This window comes from Sinohyriopsis cumingii, chromosome 13 (assembly GCF_028554795.1).
Source record: "Sinohyriopsis cumingii isolate HCF-2022 chromosome 13, ASM2855479v2, whole genome shotgun sequence".
In the NCBI taxonomy this organism is placed as follows: Eukaryota; Metazoa; Mollusca; class Bivalvia; order Unionida; family Unionidae; genus Sinohyriopsis; species Sinohyriopsis cumingii.
Genome location: NC_142973.1, coordinates 46,944,046 through 46,961,730, shown reverse-complemented (window position 1 = coordinate 46,961,730; position 17,685 = coordinate 46,944,046). Strand labels below are relative to the sequence as shown.

General features: G+C 35.6%; 5 non-coding genes across 5 annotated transcripts; 3 read left to right on the top strand and 2 right to left on the bottom strand.

Moving 5' to 3' along the window:
• Nucleotides 1-749: 749 nt before the first annotated feature.
• On the top strand, nucleotides 750-820 carry Trnag-gcc (transfer RNA glycine (anticodon GCC)). The gene has a single exon. It is a non-coding gene; the product is annotated as a tRNA-Gly (tRNA).
• A 6,563-nt stretch (nucleotides 821-7,383) lies between these two features.
• Nucleotides 7,384-7,455, bottom strand: Trnap-ugg (transfer RNA proline (anticodon UGG)). The gene has a single exon. It is a non-coding gene; the product is annotated as a tRNA-Pro (tRNA).
• Nucleotides 7,456-8,887: 1,432 nt separating this feature from the next.
• Trnag-gcc (transfer RNA glycine (anticodon GCC)) lies at nucleotides 8,888-8,958 on the top strand. Its single transcript has one exon. It is a non-coding gene; the product is annotated as a tRNA-Gly (tRNA).
• A 6,577-nt stretch (nucleotides 8,959-15,535) lies between these two features.
• On the bottom strand, nucleotides 15,536-15,607 carry Trnap-ugg (transfer RNA proline (anticodon UGG)). Its single transcript has one exon. It is a non-coding gene; the product is annotated as a tRNA-Pro (tRNA).
• Nucleotides 15,608-17,040: 1,433 nt separating this feature from the next.
• Trnag-gcc (transfer RNA glycine (anticodon GCC)) lies at nucleotides 17,041-17,111 on the top strand. The gene has a single exon. It is a non-coding gene; the product is annotated as a tRNA-Gly (tRNA).
• The last annotated feature ends 574 nt before the right edge of the window (nucleotides 17,112-17,685 follow it).

The following is a 17,685-nucleotide window of genomic DNA, read 5'->3' as shown; positions in this document are numbered from 1 at the left end:
ATTTTACTGTTGATAATAATCAAGAGTTTCAGATCTACATAATATTAATTGCTGCCGATAGACCCTTGGACAATTCGTTGATCAAACAGCATTCTCCATTCGCCGGCGTCCCCGTTTGACACTTGCATTATGCATAAAGATGAATGCATGCTGATGTATGTCGATGGAAGCCAAATTTGCCATTCTAGTCGACGGTCATACCATTAATTTGACAGTTGATTTTCACAACAACAAAAAAGATAATTCCAGTAGGTGGATTAGGCAAGGTTCGTTTTAGGTTCTCTCTAAGCAGCACATTCATCTTTCGTTAAAGATATGATAGGAAATCTGTACAAATATTATGAATTCGTCCATCAATATTTTGCTTAAAAACCAATTCCGGATAGACTTTGTTCTATTTACAACCTCCTTGAAAACGAATACCGTTTTCTACTAAAATGCATCTTGTGGATAGATGTGAGATGAAATTCAAGCAGACAAGACCTTTGAAGAGACTAGCAAGTGAGAAATCATGTGGCTGTCTCCAATTTAGAAAGTGCTTCAATCCAAGTAATCTACGCCGTTTCAGAATCAAATAAAGAGATGTGTTGTGTCGGTTTATTCTAACAGCATGCATTGTAACCCCATAGGCAGTCAATCAATAAATCAACGCCTACTGAATTAGATGACACAGACATGTAAATGACATTAGGCAGTTAAGGTAAAGACACGGTGGGGAGATAGGCCCTTACGAAGCAAGGGAATAATGTGCATCGGTGGTTCAGTGGTAGAATGATCGCCTGCCACGCGGGCGGCCCGGGTTCGATTCCCGGCCGATGCAAATTTTTTTTATATAGTTTTAGAATGTTTGCATAATCCAATATTTGTAATAACTCTTTTTGCCCTAGTCTAATTTTCGCTCACTTTTGTGTTTTATGCCAACTCCACAACTGAAATCGGAACAGTCCTTGAATCAGAAGCTTGGATGTCTCACACTGAGTGTCCCTCGCTTCCCGGAAAAAAACATGGATGTTGGTGCAAAACAGCTTTCCATTACAGTGGGACAGATCCTTATCTTGTCTATAAGGAGTTTCTAATTGGAACTGTAGGAAGAGCGTAATAACCTTCATTTTTCAGTCAGAGGTTAATCTTTAAATCCGGATGACGATGCCTATCGCCCTTAATTATTTTAACACAAGAACATTTCAGTGTACTGAACGTGTTATTATCATTTACTTTATGACACTAGAATACTCTTTTAGAGATGTCTTCAATTTATTTCAACATTTATGTCTGTCTGTAAACCTCGTTTCACGTTTGACCTTCTCCAGCCAACTTTGACTCGAATTTCATTGAACTGATTTCAAATCCAGACTGAAAGGAATGATACTAAGTTCCCATTCACAATGTTTTTGTGTTATTTACAGATTACTGTATCAAACGATCATTGACCTCTCTCTCTCCCTCTCTCTCTCTCCCTCTCTCTCCCTCGCACTCTCTCTCTCTCTCTCTCTCTCTCTCTCTCTCTCTCTCTCTCTCTCTCTGTCTCTCTCGTTCGTTATCACACAAGAGTTCAAAGTTTATGCCTGCACAATGTCATATGTAGGAAAGTCATCATTGGAGATGTAAATGTTTAGATGATCAACCTGTCATGGGTTTCATTACATTTCAGAGGACAACAAATAGAACTATAATCAGCCTGCAATTTCAAAACTCTACAACGTCATTAAGAATAAATGTACGACATACTGTTATATCTACAATTACACCGTTTGAAAGATAAACTATATCCTCATGCGCAAACATGCACGCACGCAAACATACATATATGTGTAAACAACATACAATCATTTTTTTTAAAAAGGCAAACTGTTATCTATACTGTATTTCTACTGTGTGATTGAAGTTTCTCCTTAATTGCGGGTAGGAGATTGGGCCTATCTGAATAATGTCTTTTTTATCAATAACATATTGAAGGCTTATTGTGTATATGGTTGTAGATTATAAAGTAAGATTATTAATTTTGTATGAAAACATCTTTATTTGGATTTGAGCTCAGATCATTAGTTTTTCCTCAGGAAATCCTGGTGTACCAGATATTTGGCATGTTCTTTACTAAACCTTTAGTATTATACATGATCTTGCTGCCAGCGTTGAATATTATAGTAAACGAAACAAATATATTTGCAGTAGATGCATTAGGCAAAGTTGATTGCAGGTTTTATCTAAGCAATACACCAAACTTTAGGATAGGAAAACTGTACCAATAGTGCGAATTGCGTCCATTAATGTCTTGCTTACAAACTAATTCAGGAGGGATTTTATTTGATTCACAACCTCCTTAGAAATGAACACCATTTCTCTACTTGCATGTGTCTTGTAGAAAGATCTAAGAGCCATATATATACAGACGCTGGCGGCCTTCATTTGATTGCAAGTCGATGAAAGGGTACTTTTACGTTCAGAATGTGTGCATGGTCCTAAATTGTACTAGCGTTTCTCGCTGTAACCTAATTGTCGCTCACTTATGTTTTGTATGCCAACGCCACAACTTAAAGTCTTCCATCAGGAGATGGGGTTTCTCACACAGAATGTCCCTCGTTTGATAGATGCCCCGTGAATCCAAAATCAAAAGCAATTATTTTGTCATTGAGGATGTATTAAACTGCATGCCATAGCATTCATAGAACTGTATGCCTGAGAATGTGCAGAAATGCATTTCTGTCTATCGAAACAAAAGCACACCTGATGTTTCTATCCAGAACTCAAACCTGAGTAAATCATAAAATAGGGAGTTGCAAAATTAATGCTAAAACAGTTCTCTGGCAATCAAGAAGTCTAGTAAAAGTAATGCCACCAATGTCTTTCATCAGTACATTTTGGAATTAGAGCTACAATGAAATGATTTTGCAATATTATCAGCCTATTACAAACCCAGTTTGAAGTGAGACAGAAATGTGACTCGGATTGAATCTTGAAAAGGTAAATAAAAGTCAGACGGAAACTTGCCGAAAACATGGAAGTCCGACGATATTTTTGAATAGTAAATGGAAATCAGACGAAGTCTTGGTAAAGTATGTTTAGGTAGATTTCTGAACACAAGGGAATTCGACTGCTGTATTCCGAATTCAATACCAAGGTATTGTTATATTTATCCGAAAAGTCACAAACGGGTCTAGAACTGGACTATGCCAAGCGAAGTTCGGACAAGTGGCACATTGTTTCAGATTGTTCAAGACAGACTGAGCGTGTTGCCGAGCGGATTTATTTTAATCGAAACACTTTGGCGCAGAAACACTATCCATATTTTAAAGATACAAATGATTTCCTGGAAAAAACTGACCAAACTTACAGCCTCTTAAAACTGTATACTTGGAGAAAGAAAAGTGTGCAACGGCCATAAATTACCATTTTTGTACGTTAGGTGTATTGAGGATAGTTTCCTCGTTTGGACCCATGTGGAGGAAAAATAGTTTCCTGACTGGATAAAACAACCAGCATTCATCAATTAAAATTAAAACGAAAAAGAAATGGAATAAGGAGTAGATTTCCTAAATTTGACATTATACAACAGAATAAACTTGCAAACGGGAATAATCGGGACATTAGGATATATTTAAAGGAGATTCATCAATTGTTACGTTAAATACCTTTCCTGTAAGGCATGGGTTCAGGAGCATTGTTAATTCCAAACACATATTTCCCACACGATTTTGCAACATCAACAAGATTTAATGACGCTTGTTCGATGTATTTCGAGAAATAAGTTGAAAAATCAAGCAAGTGGTTAAACAGAGACCTGAAGTTTTAAGAAGAATAAATATTCTCAACAAAAGAAAACTAACAATTTCGTTTTTTGTTAGTTATATTCGACGTTCTTAGTTTTTCTCCTTTATATTCCATACAACTTTACAAAACAAAAAATAACAATTACGATCTATGTTGGTTTCAGTCCACGTTCTTTTTTTCTTTTACATTCCTTAAAAGCTTGCAAAACAAATGTAACAAGTACGTTCTTTGTTGGTTAAAGTCGATCTTTTTTTCTTTCTTACATTCTTTACAAGGTTACAAATTAAAACTAACAATTATGTTCTTTTTTGGTTTCAATCGACGTTCCGCATCTGCAAGATGACTTATTGTTGTTACAGCACTGTGAAGATAACAATTCCAAAATGTTGCACCGTATAACTGTAAATATAACTTGATCAAGCATATTTATTCTCAATAGGGTTGTCAACTTTTGAAAGCTGAGGCTGATTGAAGTCCTGAAGATTGATCTCTGAAAGGTAAAGAAATGCAAGACAGGTTGATCATCTAGCCATCTACAACTACAAATATAACTTCCCAACATATGTCACATACACAACGAGAAAACACCGATATTATTTTCACCGAAAGCATAACTTAGAAAGAAAATTATAATATATTCAATTGAATTCGAATCGCAATTATGCGACTATTTATTTCAATTGAAACCTTTAAAGCGAGAGAAATCACTGGCCGCACATGGTGTCTGAAGCCATACACTGCATTATACTCCTCAGCAAGAGCAGAAGACCTCTTCCAGGACATGGTGATGATCACAATTTTTGCACGATCAGTTGCGTTCAAAACATTTAAAAGAACGGAAACCCTCTTCAAGCACATGGTACTTATTGGAAATGTAACACGTGCAGTTACATACGAAGCCAGTGAATGAACAGGAGCCGTGGTGATGCATAGTTATAGCAGAAACAGTTGCATTTGAAAATCCGAGAAACAGAATAAACTCTCTAGCCGAAGATGTTACCTACTTATGATATTGATCAAGTGGTAGTCGGTATTTATCACCTTCAAACACACACAATAAGAGAACGGGAGTAAAATGAAATTTGTTGATTTTGAAATAAGGACAGACCAAGTTTCATGAACATGTCTTACAATTTTAGAGCGAACTAACTGAAGACATTTTATTCTTAATTCTTACTGATTATATGGACAGACATACATTCGCAGAGTAAATGTGAATTTTTTTGAACATCAAAGTTTTCCTAATTTGATTTACTTGTTCATCTTTGAACTGCAACGATAAAACACTTAATTGACCATATGCCTTTTGTATGGTTTCGCTTTCTAATGAACCGAACACTTGATTGAAAATTCAGGCGTGAATATGCTTTGGCGCATCATCTTAAACTAGTATCATATACTTACTTTAAAACATAATCTGGACACTAGAATAGTTTTAAAGGAGGTTCATCAATTGTTACGTAAAATACTTTTCCAATAAGTCGTACGTTCAGGAGCATTGTCAAATTCCCAATACATATCTCCCACACGATTTGTAACAATCAACAACATTTAATGATGTTTGCTTGTTGCTTTTCGTGAAATAGGTTAGAAAATCAAGAAAGTGGGTAAACTGAGACTTGATGTTTTAAGAAGAATAAAGATTCTCAACAAGAAAAATCACAACCTACCAATTACGTTCTTTGCTGATCCCCGGTCGAGTCATACCAAAGACTTACAAAATGCTACTAACAGCTGCCTCGCTTCGCGCTCAGCATTAAGAGGTTAGTGTTAGGACTGGTCCGCCTGGTGTCAGGATAATATGACTGGGTGGGACATCATGCTACATGTCTGCGGCATGATGCCCCAGTGCTAGACATAACTATAATCTGTCGCACTGCGGACATCGTAGCGATATGACTGATAAATTATTAAAGCTACGTTAAAAATCCAAATCACACACACACACGCACACACACACGCACACGCACACATGTTCTTTGCTGGTTTTAATCGACGTTCTTATTTTTTCTTCTTTCCATTCCTTACAACCTTACACAACAAAAGATAACAATTACGTTATTTGTTAGTTTCAATCGATGTTCAGCATATGAATCAAAGTTTGCAAGAGAATATTTGTGTGAATATTTGTGTGATTTGCAACAACAATTTCCTGATGCGTTTCAAAGTTACACTTTGAATAGAGCTTACAAAGGAAATGAAAATATAAGGAGCATTTTGGGCGATATCCAGTCTTCCGAGTATCCACAAGCCTGGTTTTTAAAAGTGTAAATCGAATGGTAGTAAGTGGTGAATGTTTCTAATTAATTCAGACCTAGCAATTAACGTTAAAACAAAATCAAAATTGTAAAGTTAAAAATATAGTTCATATGATGCGAAAACTGTTTTATGTTATGTATTGTTTAAACTGTATAAAGAGAATGCAGAGGAAACCAAAAGGCATTTAATTTATTTACTTTTAATGAACATTCTTCGGGACCTTTATGGTACATAGATTCATTCGCATCTATCTGTCTGTCTCTATGTATAACTGTATATCTGTTTTAATCTCAATCCACTGTAAACCTGTCTGCCTGTTTGTCTGCCTATATGTCTATTGTATTGCCTGTTCAAGTATTTTGATTCTCTTGATGGGTATCTTCCTTCGTTGGAATGATGAAATATATATCTAAATATCAATCTATCGATTGACCGATAGCTTTATCTGTCTATATATCTTGATGGGCATGCTCCTTTTTGAGAATGAGTACATTTCATACACAACTAGTAAAGTTTCAAAATCTTAGTCTTTCGTCATAATTAAACTATTCAATTTGCTTCAGAACAAGAAGACAGAATAACTTCAAATTACTTTTGTTTTTACATTCATCGCCAGGCTTTCTTCTCAGTTACTTGTCGATATTATGTCCATATAATGAAGATAATGACCCAAATATAAGTCCTTCTTCAAAGGCAAAAAAAAACTGTCACAAATGACCAAAGGAAAAACTGATTTTAATGAATTTTAATCATTATTGCATAGGATAAGAAGGAACTTAGTGTCACTATAAAGTGTTTTTTATTTCTCTTAGTTTTCTCTGACGATGGTGTTTTCTGACATATGTAATTGTGGTTAAGATTAGTCTTTCTTGTATACATAAACTGGTTCTCTAAACTCAAAAATGAAACTATGCAATCAAAACTGGCAGAAGTTAAATAATTATTAGCATACATTTTGATAAGGATGTCTAAAACAAACTTTTTCTGTATGGGTGTGGAGGTTAACTTTGTTCAGAGGAAGATAAGAGTGCAATGAAAAACTATGCTAATCCACTGGTCCATACAGTAGTTATATTTGTTCAAGAATTTCCGTACATCCTCTGAAGCTGAAGTCGTAAATGGGGTTCTGGGAAGTTAACTTCCAATTAATTGTACTTGACTAACTATATGAAAACCTATTTCAAGTTTTGGAGAAATGACAATTCACCAGCGTTTCCGAAATCAATCCGTCAAAAGTATTGCATTTACACGAATAATTGAAAATGAAATATTTCATTCATGGCTGTCCCGAGAGATTGCTTCAACCATTTACCAGGATACTACAAAATGAGTATTAACTTTGATTTCCAAAATGGTGGGCTCGTCCGGGATTTGAACCCGGGACCTCTCGCACCCAAAGCGAGAATCATACCCCTAGACCAACGAGCCTCACATGGGAAATAATCGTGCCATTATCCGCCTTTATATTTGTCCTGCATACGAGCCGTACCTTATCTACAGCTTGATATCAGTGCGCTGCTGTTACTCAGATCCTTGCACATGAAAAGATTATATCATAGATGAAACGTACATATTTCATTTCCTTGTGTACATTTCATGCACAAATAGTATTGTTTCGAAATATCAGTCTTTTGATATCATTTACTATTCAGTTTGCTTCAAAGCTAATCTCCCAAATCTATGAGACATACACATATAAGTCCTTCTTCCAAGGAGAAAAAACTGTCGCAAATGACCCATGATCAAACTAAATTTAATGAATTTTAATAATCTTTGCATCATTTAAGACCAGATGATAGGAAGGAACTTAATGTTCTTATAAAGTGTTTTCTTTTTCTCTCTTAGTTTTCTCTGAAGAGGGTGTTTTGTAATATATGTAATTTATGGATGACATTATTCATTGTTGTATACACAGACTGGTTCTCTAAATTCAAGACCGAAACTATGCAATCAAGCTGATTGTTGTTGTGGGTAACAAATGAAAAGTAATTAGTTGACTTTGTTTAGACTAACATGCTTTAAGATAAAGTCGATTTCCGATGACGAAGACATATTTAGAATTAAAATGATATTTTATTTGCATGCTTCTAAATGAAATCCAACTCATCTGAATTTTACTGTTGATAATAATCAAGAGTTTCAGATCTACATAATATTAATTGCTGCCGATAGACCCTTGGACAATTCGTTGATCAAACAGCATTCTCCATTCGCCGGCGTCCCCGTTTGACACTTGCATTATGCATAAAGATGAATGCATGCTGATGTATGTCGATGGAAGCCAAATTTGCCATTCTAGTCGACGGTCATACCATTAATTTGACAGTTGATTTTCACAACAACAAAAAAGATAATTCCAGTAGGTGGATTAGGCAAGGTTCGTTTTAGGTTCTCTCTAAGCAGCACATTCATCTTTCGTTAAAGATATGATAGGAAATCTGTACAAATATTATGAATTCGTCCATCAATATTTTGCTTAAAAACCAATTCCGGATAGACTTTGTTCTATTTACAACCTCCTTGAAAACGAATACCGTTTTCTACTAAAATGCATCTTGTGGATAGATGTGAGATGAAATTCAAGCAGACAAGACCTTTGAAGAGACTAGCAAGTGAGAAATCATGTGGCTGTCTCCAATTTAGAAAGTGCTTCAATCCAAGTAATCTACGCCGTTTCAGAATCAAATAAAGAGATGTGTTGTGTCGGTTTATTCTAACAGCATGCATTGTAACCCCATAGGCAGTCAATCAATAAATCAACGCCTACTGAATTAGATGACACAGACATGTAAATGACATTAGGCAGTTAAGGTAAAGACACGGTGGGGAGATAGGCCCTTACGAAGCAAGGGAATAATGTGCATCGGTGGTTCAGTGGTAGAATGCTCGCCTGCCACGCGGGCGGCCCGGGTTCGATTCGCGGCCGATGCAAATTTTTTTTATATAGTTTTAGAATGTTTGCATAATCCAATATTTGTAATAACTCTTTTTGCCCTAGTCTAATTTTCGCTCACTTTTGTGTTTTATGCCAACTCCACAACTGATATCGGAACAGTCCTTGAATCAGAAGCTTGGATGTCTCACACTGAGTGTCCCTCGCTTCCCGGAAAAAAACATGGATGTTGGTGCAAAACAGCTTTCCATTACAGTGGGACAGATCCTTATCTTGTCTATAAGGAGTTTCTAATTGGAACTGTAGGAAGAGCGTAATAACCTTCATTTTTCAGTCAGAGGTTAATCTTTAAATCCGGATGACGATGCCTATCGCCCTTAATTATTTTAACACAAGAACATTTCAGTGTACTGAACGTGTTATTATCATTTACTTTATGACACTAGAATACTCTTTTAGAGATGTCTTCAATTTATTTCAACATTTATGTCTGTCTGTAAACCTCGTTTCACGTTTGACCTTCTCCAGCCAACTTTGACTCGAATTTCATTGAACTGATTTCAAATCCAGACTGAAAGGAATGATACTAAGTTCCCATTCACAATGTTTTTGTGTTATTTACAGATTACTGTATCAAACGATCATTGACCTCTCTCTCTCCCTCTCTCTCTCTCCCTCTCTCTCCCTCGCACTCTCTCTCTCTCTCTCTCTCTCTCTCTCTCTCTCTCTCTCTCTCTCTCTCTCTCTCTCTCTCTGTCTCTCTCGTTCGTTATCACACAAGAGTTCAAAGTTTATGCCTGCACAATGTCATATGTAGGAAAGTCATCATTGGAGATGTAAATGTTTAGATGATCAACCTGTCATGGGTTTCATTACATTTCAGAGGACAACAAATAGAACTATAATCAGCCTGCAATTTCAAAACTCTACAACGTCATTAAGAATAAATGTACGACATACTGTTATATCTACAATTACACCGTTTGAAAGATAAACTATATCCTCATGCGCAAACATGCACGCACGCAAACATACATATATGTGTAAACAACATACAATCATTTTTTTTAAAAAGGCAAACTGTTATCTATACTGTATTTCTACTGTGTGATTGAAGTTTCTCCTTAATTGCGGGTAGGAGATTGGGCCTATCTGAATAATGTCTTTTTTATCAATAACATATTGAAGGCTTATTGTGTATATGGTTGTAGATTATAAAGTAAGATTATTAATTTTGTATGAAAACATCTTTATTTGGATTTGAGCTCAGATCATTAGTTTTTCCTCAGGAAATCCTGGTGTACCAGATATTTGGCATGTTCTTTACTAAACCTTTAGTATTATACATGATCTTGCTGCCAGCGTTGAATATTATAGTAAACGAAACAAATATATTTGCAGTAGATGCATTAGGCAAAGTTGATTGCAGGTTTTATCTAAGCAATACACCAAACTTTAGGATAGGAAAACTGTACCAATAGTGCGAATTGCGTCCATTAATGTCTTGCTTACAAACTAATTCAGGAGGGATTTTATTTGATTCACAACCTCCTTAGAAATGAACACCATTTCTCTACTTGCATGTGTCTTGTAGAAAGATCTAAGAGCCATATATATACAGACGCTGGCGGCCTTCATTTGATTGCAAGTCGATGAAAGGGTACTTTTACGTTCAGAATGTGTGCATGGTCCTAAATTGTACTAGCGTTTCTCGCTGTAACCTAATTGTCGCTCACTTATGTTTTGTATGCCAACGCCACAACTTAAAGTCTTCCATCAGGAGATGGGGTTTCTCACACAGAATGTCCCTCGTTTGATAGATGCCCCGTGAATCCAAAATCAAAAGCAATTATTTTGTCATTGAGGATGTATTAAACTGCATGCCATAGCATTCATAGAACTGTATGCCTGAGAATGTGCAGAAATGCATTTCTGTCTATCGAAACAAAAGCACACCTGATGTTTCTATCCAGAACTCAAACCTGAGTAAATCATAAAATAGGGAGTTGCAAAATTAATGCTAAAACAGTTCTCTGGCAATCAAGAAGTCTAGTAAAAGTAATGCCACCAATGTCTTTCATCAGTACATTTTGGAATTAGAGCTACAATGAAATGATTTTGCAATATTATCAGCCTATTACAAACCCAGTTTGAAGTGAGACAGAAATGTGACTCGGATTGAATCTTGAAAAGGTAAATAAAAGTCAGACGGAAACTTGCCGAAAACATGGAAGTCCGACGATATTTTTGAATAGTAAATGGAAATCAGACGAAGTCTTGGTAAAGTATGTTTAGGTAGATTTCTGAACACAAGGGAATTCGACTGCTGTATTCCGAATTCAATACCAAGGTATTGTTATATTTATCCGAAAAGTCACAAACGGGTCTAGAACTGGACTATGCCAAGCGAAGTTCGGACAAGTGGCACATTGTTTCAGATTGTTCAAGACAGACTGAGCGTGTTGCCGAGCGGATTTATTTTAATCGAAACACTTTGGCGCAGAAACACTATCCATATTTTAAAGATACAAATGATTTCCTGGAAAAAACTGACCAAACTTACAGCCTCTTAAAACTGTATACTTGGAGAAAGAAAAGTGTGCAACGGCCATAAATTACCATTTTTGTACGTTAGGTGTATTGAGGATAGTTTCCTCGTTTGGACCCATGTGGAGGAAAAATAGTTTCCTGACTGGATAAAACAACCAGCATTCATCAATTAAAATTAAAACGAAAAAGAAATGGAATAAGGAGTAGATTTCCTAAATTTGACATTATACAACAGAATAAACTTGCAAACGGGAATAATCGGGACATTAGGATATATTTAAAGGAGATTCATCAATTGTTACGTTAAATACCTTTCCTGTAAGGCATGGGTTCAGGAGCATTGTTAATTCCAAACACATATTTCCCACACGATTTTGCAACATCAACAAGATTTAATGACGCTTGTTCGATGTATTTCGAGAAATAAGTTGAAAAATCAAGCAAGTGGTTAAACAGAGACCTGAAGTTTTAAGAAGAATAAATATTCTCAACAAAAGAAAACTAACAATTTCGTTTTTTGTTAGTTATATTCGACGTTCTTAGTTTTTCTCCTTTATATTCCATACAACTTTACAAAACAAAAAATAACAATTACGATCTATGTTGGTTTCAGTCCACGTTCTTTTTTTCTTTTACATTCCTTAAAAGCTTGCAAAACAAATGTAACAAGTACGTTCTTTGTTGGTTAAAGTCGATCTTCTTTTTTTCTTTCTTACATTCTTTACAAGCTTACAAATTAAAACTAACAATTATGTTCTTTTTTGGTTTCAATCGACGTTCCGCATCTGCAAGATGACTTATTGTTGTTACAGCTCTGTGAAGATAACAATTCCAAAATGTTGCACCGTATAATTGTAAATATAACTTTATCAAGCATATTTATTCTTAATAGGGTTGTCAACTTTTGAAAGCTGAGGCTGATTGAAGTCCTGAAGATTGATCTCTGAAAGGTAAAGAAATGCAAGACAGGTTGATCATCTAGCCATCTACAACTACAAATATAACTTCCCAACATATGTCACATACACAACGAGAAAACACCGATATTATTTTCACCGAAAGCATAACTTAGGAAGAAAATTATAATATATTCAATTGAATTCGAATCGCAATTATGCGACTATTTATTTCAATTGAAACCTTTAAAGGGAGGAAATCACTGGCCGCACATGGTGTCTGAAGCCATACACTGCATTATACTCCTCATCAAGAGCAGAAGACTTCTTCCAGGACATGGTGATTATCACAATTTTTGCACGATCAGTTGCGTTCAAAACACTTAAAAGAACGGAAACATGGTACTTATTGGAAATGTAACACGTGCAGTTACATACAAAGCCAGTGAATGAACAGGAGCCGTGGTGATGCATAGTTATAGCAGAAACAGTTGCATTTGAAAATCCGAGAAACAGAATAAACTCTCTAGCCGAAGATGTTACCTACTTATGATATTGATCAAGTGGTAGTCAGTATTTATCACCTTCAGACACACACAATAAGAGAACGGGAGTAAAATGAAATTTGTTGATTTTGAAATAAGGACAGACCAAGTTTCATGAAAATGTCTTACAATTTTAGAGCGAACTAACTGAAGACATTTTATTCTTAATTCTTACTGATTATATGGACAGACATACATTCGCAGAGTAAATGTGAATTTTTTTGAACATCAAAGTTTTCCTAATTTGACTTACTTGTTCATCTTTGAACTGCAACGATAAAACACTTAATTGACCATATGCCTTTTGTATGGTTTCGCTTTCTAATGAACCGAACACTTGATTGAAAATTCAGGCGTGAATATGCTTTGGCGCATCATCTTAAATTAGTATCATATACTTTCTTTAAAACATAATCTGGACACTAGAATAGTTTTAAAGGAGATTCATCAATTGTTACGTAAAATACTTTTCCAATAAGTCGTACGTTCAGGAGCATTGCCAAATTCCCAATACATATCTCCCACACGATTTGTAACAATCAACAACATTTAATGACGTTTGCTTGTTGCTTTTCGTGAAATAGGTTAGAAAATCAAGAAAGTGGGTAAACTGAGACTTGATGTTTTAAGAAGAATAAAGATTCTCAACAAGAAAAATCACAACCTACCAATTACGTTCTTTGCTGATCCCCGGTCGAGTCATACCAAAGACTTACAAAATGCTACTAACAGCTGCCTCGCTTCACGCTCAGCATTAAGAGGTTAGTGTTAGGACTGGTCCGCCTGGTGTCAGGATAATATGACTGGGTTGGACATCATGCTACATGTCTGCGGCATGATGCCCCAGTACTAGACATAACTATAATCTGTCGCACTGCGGACATCGTAGCGATATGACTGATAGATTATTAAAGCTACGTTAAAAATCCAAATCACACACACACACACACACACACACACACGCAGACGCACACATGTTCTTTGCTGGTTTTAATCGACGTTCTTATTTTTTCTTCTTTCCATTCCTTACAACCTTACACAACAAAAGATAACAATTACGTTATTTGTTAGTTTCAATCGATGTTCAGCATATGAATCAAAGTTTGCAAGAGAATATTTGTGTGAATATTTGTGTGATTTGCAACAACAATTTCCTGATGCGTTTCAAAGTTACACTTTGAATAGAGCTTACAAAGGAAATGAAAATATAAGGAGCATTTTGGGCGAGATCCAGTCTTCCGAGTATCGACAAGCCTGGTTTTTAAAAGTGTAAATCGAATGGTAGTAAGTGGTGAATGTTTCTAATTAATTCAGACCTAGCAATTAACGTTAAAACAAAATCAAAATTGTAAAGTTAAAAATATAGTTCATATGATGCGTAAACCATGTTTTATGTGATGTATTGTTTAAACTGTATAAAGAGAATGCAGAGGAAACCAAAAGGCATTTAATTTATTTACTTTTAATGAACATTCTGCGGGACCATTATGGTACATAGATTCATTCGCATCTATCTGTCTGTCTCTATGTATAACTGTATGTCTGCTTCAATCTCAATCCATTGTAAACCTGTCTGCCTGTTTGTCTGCCTATATGTCTATTGTATTGCCTGTTCAAGTATTTTGATTCTCTTGATGGGTATCTTCCTTCGTTGGAATGATGAAATATATATCTATATATCAATCTATCGATTGACCGATAGCTTTATTCCGTCTATATATCTTGATGGGCATGCTCCTTTTTGAGAATGAGTACATTTCATACACAACTAGTAAAGTTTCAAAATCTTAGTCTTTCGTCATCATTAAACTATTCAATTTGCTTCAGAACAAGAAGACAGAATAACTTCAAATTACTTTTGTTTTTACATTCATCGCCAGGCTTTCTTCTCCAGTTACTTGTCGACATTATGTCCAAATAATGAAGATAATGACCCAAATATAAGTCCTTCCTCCAAGGACAAAAAAAAAAACTGTCGCAAATGACCAAAGGAAAAACTGATTTTAATGAATTTTAATCATTATTGCATAGGATAAGAAGGAACTTAGTGTCACTATAAAGTGTTTTTTATTTCTCTTAGTTTTCTCTGACGATGGTGTTTTCTGACATATGTAATTGTGGTTAAGATTAGTCTTTCTTGTATACATAAACTGGTTCTCTAAATTCAAGAATGAAACTATGCAATCAAAACTGGCAGAAGTTAAATAATTATTAGCATACATTTTGATAAGGATGTCTAAAACAAACTTTTTCTGTATGGGTGTGGAGGTTAACTTTGTTCAGAGGAAGATAAGAGTGCAATGAAAAACTATGCTAATCCACTGGTCCATACAGTAGTTATATTTGTTCAAGAATTTCAGTACATCCTCTGAAGCTGAAGTCGTAAATGGGGTTCTGGGAAGTTAACTTCCAATTAATTGTACTTGACTAACTATATGAAAACCTATTTCAAGTTTTGGAGAAATGACAATTCACCAGCGTTTCCGAAATGAATCCGTCAAAAGTATTGCATTTACACGAATAATTGAAAATGAAATATTTCACTCATGGTTGTCCCGAGAGATTGCTTCAACCATTTACCAGGATACTACAAAATGAGTATTAACTTTGATTTCCAAAATGGTGGGCTCGTCCGGGATTTGAACCCGGGACCTCTCGCACCCAAAGCGAGAATCATACCCCTAGACCAACGAGCCTCACATGGGAAATAATCGTGCCATTATCCGCCTTTATATTTGTCCTGCATACGAGCCGCTACCTTATCGACAGCTTGATATCAGTGCGCTGCTGTTACTCAGATCCTTGCACATGAAAAGATTATATCATAGATGAAACGTACATATTTCATTTCCTTGTGTACATTTCATGCACAAATAGTATTGTTTCGAAATATCAGTCTTTTGATATCATTTACTATTCAGTTTGCTTCAAAGCTAATCTCCCAAATCTATGAGACATACACATATAAGTCCTTCTTCCAAGGAGAAAAAACTGTCGCAAATGACCCATGATCAAACTAAATTTAATGAATTTTAATAATCTTTGCATCATTTAAGACCAGATGATAGGAAGGAACTTAATGTTCCTATAAAGTGTTTTCTTTTTCTCTCTTAGTTTTCTCTGAAGAGGGTGTTTTGTAATATATGTAATTTATGGATGACATTATTCATTGTTGTATACACAGACTGGTTCTCTAAATTCAAGACCGAAACTATGCAATCAAGCTGATTGTTGTTGTGGGTAACAAATGAAAAGTAATTAGTTGACTTTGTTTAGACTAACATGCTTTAAGATAAAGTCGATTTCCGATGACGAAGACATATTTAGAATTAAAATGATATTTTATTTGCATGCTTCTAAATGAAATCCAACTCATCTGAATTTTACTGTTGATAATAATCAAGAGTTTCAGATCTACATAATATTAATTGCTGCCGATAGACCCTTGGACAATTCGTTGATCAAACAGCATTCTCCATTCGCCGGCGTCCCCGTTTGACACTTGGATTATGCATAAAGATGAATGCTTGCTGATGTATGTCGATGGAAGCCAAATTTGCCATTCTAGTCGACGGTCATACCATTAATTTGACAGTTGATTTTCACAACAACAAAAAAGATAATTCCAGTAGGTGGATTAGGCAAGGTTCGTTTTAGGTTCTCTCTAAGCAGCACATTCATCTTTCGTTAAAGATATGATAGGAAATCTGTACAAATATTATGAATTCGTCCATCAATATTTTACTTAAAAACCAATTCCGGATAGACTTTGTTCTATTTACAACCTCCTTGAAAACGAATACCGTTTTCTACTAAAATGCATCTTGTGGATAGATGTGAGATGAAATTCAAGCAGACAAGACCTTTGAAGAGACTAGCAAGTGAGAAATCATGTGGCTGTCTCCAATTTAGAAAGTGCTTCAATCCAAGTAATCTACGCCGTTTCAGAATCAAATAAAGAGATGTGTTGTGTCGGTTTATTCTAACAGCATGCATTGTAACCCCATAGGCAGTCAATCAATAAATCAACGCCTACTGAATTAGATGACACAGACATGTAAATGACATTAGGCAGTTAAGGTAAAGACACGGTGGGGAGATAGGCCCTTACGAAGCAAGGGAATAATGTGCATCGGTGGTTCAGTGGTAGAATGCTCGCCTGCCACGCGGGCGGCCCGGGTTCGATTCCCGGCCGATGCAAATTTTTTTTATATAGTTTTAGAATGTTTGCATAATCCAATATTTGTAATAACTCATTTTGCCCTAGTCTAATTTTCGCTCACTTTTGTGTTTTATGCCAACTCCACAACTGAAATCGGAACAGTCCTTGAATCAGAAGCTTGGATGTCTCACACTGAGTGTCCCTCGCTTCCCGGAAAAAAACATGGATGTTGGTGCAAAACAGCTTTCCATTACAGTGGGACAGATCCTTATCTTGTCTATAAGGAGTTTCTAATTGGAACTGTAGGAAGAGCGTAATAACCTTCATTTTTCAGTCAGAGGATAATCTTTAAATCCGGATGACGATGCCTATCGCCCTTAATTATTTTAACACAAGAACATTTCAGTGTACTGAACGTGTTATTATCATTTACTTTATGACACTAGAATACTCTTTTAGAGATGTCTTCAATTTATTTCAACATTTATGTCTGTCTGTAAACCTCGTTTCACGTTTGACCTTCTCCAGCCAACTTTGACTCGAATTTCATTGAACTGATTTCAAATCCAGACTGAAAGGAATGATACTAAGTTCCCATTCACAATGTTTTTG